Genomic DNA, 1,528 nt, shown 5'->3' on the forward strand with positions numbered 1-1,528 from the left:
TAGCATGATGCTAATATTTTTTCTGGGTTTTTCCTTTTTCTGGGAACGCTAAGTTTCAAATATTAAAGTCCACTACTTTTTTTTTTTTTTTTTTTTAAAGTCTTGTTTCTACAGTTTGCTGAATACATTCAAAACCTAAGCTTCTTTAGCAAGCAGAATTTGTTTTGAATAAACAGATGCAGGCCTAAGTAGGCAGACTATAAGCTAGGCATTTGCTAGTGTTATACAAACATGAAATAGTAAGGGAAATTCAAAAGCAAATATTTGGATTTAAAATACTATTTTATATCTAGAAGACAGTTCTATAAAATTGTAAGCTAAGCTGTTGTGCCACTGATTTGAAGAGATGCTTCTTCAGTTTCTTGCTTTGGTCATTTATGCAGCAAATATTTTAAATAAAGACGTGTATATATATGTGCACAGCTTACTTCCACAGTAAAAGCGCTGTCCCTTTAATTAAAAGGGGACAGCATACACATACACCACAATGTACAAACAGTAAGGTATACATGATGCCACATAAAACAGAGCATATGTGAATGTTCTGTATACTGAGAAAACAAATGCCAAAAAAGTTTGAACTAATTCTTAACAGGACAAACATATTTTAGGATATTCTTTCTACCTAATAAGCCTTTAAAATATACCATTTTCTATGCTCTATATATTCTGAAATTGTACATGAAAATAAAGTTAAAACAAAAATTGCTGTACTGTAATAGCAAGCTCAATACGTTTAGCAAACTTACCTTGTCTTTAAGCTTGGGATATATTTACACAATGTTGGATGAGACATAGTTGAGTATCTGTGTGAACAGGTAAAATTAAATTCTTCCTGCCTCTATTAGAACCACACGCTGGTTATTTTTGTCCTTTATTAAAGACCTTGCAGGGTAAACCAAGACGACATTAGAGTACTCAACATCTAAGAGCACGGTCCCACAAGAGTAACTATTGAGTAATGTAATCTACAGATGTTGTGATAAGCAGATTACTGTTAAGGTCTCTTTTCCTATTTTGTAGAAACAGCTGTGTATTTTAAAAGATTATTTTGAGTGCACTGATTTCAGAAGCCTTACCATGAGAGAAAATGTTAGAAACAGACCAGTGACTTCCGCATATGCTCCAGTCCAAGCTTCAGGTTTGCACTGAGATGACAACAGTAGAGAGGAATACTAACGTTGATCCAAAACAAAACAAAACTCCTCCACTTCCCAGAAACAATCTCCAAAACCCAATAAAACTTCTGCCTTCTAATCATAGGAACAAAGGGGAGAAAGCCCTAACTACTAGAATATTCAATAGTAGCTGTGAATCTACCTGACATTTTTTCTTCCACAAATACTTTAAGATTCTTCCTCAACTGTAAATACCGGAAACTACATTGCAAGACTGGGGTTATTTTGCTGTATTTTGGTAATGTATTCCCCCCAGAATGAGAGAAAATAAAGAAGCTTTACAGTCCTTTGCAGTGAGATATCTTTAAAAAAAAAAAAAAAAAAAAGAAGTATAGGTGTTAGAAACTGTG

Source organism: Struthio camelus, chromosome 15 (assembly GCF_040807025.1).
Source record: "Struthio camelus isolate bStrCam1 chromosome 15, bStrCam1.hap1, whole genome shotgun sequence".
NCBI classification, from domain to species: Eukaryota; Metazoa; Chordata; class Aves; order Struthioniformes; family Struthionidae; genus Struthio; species Struthio camelus.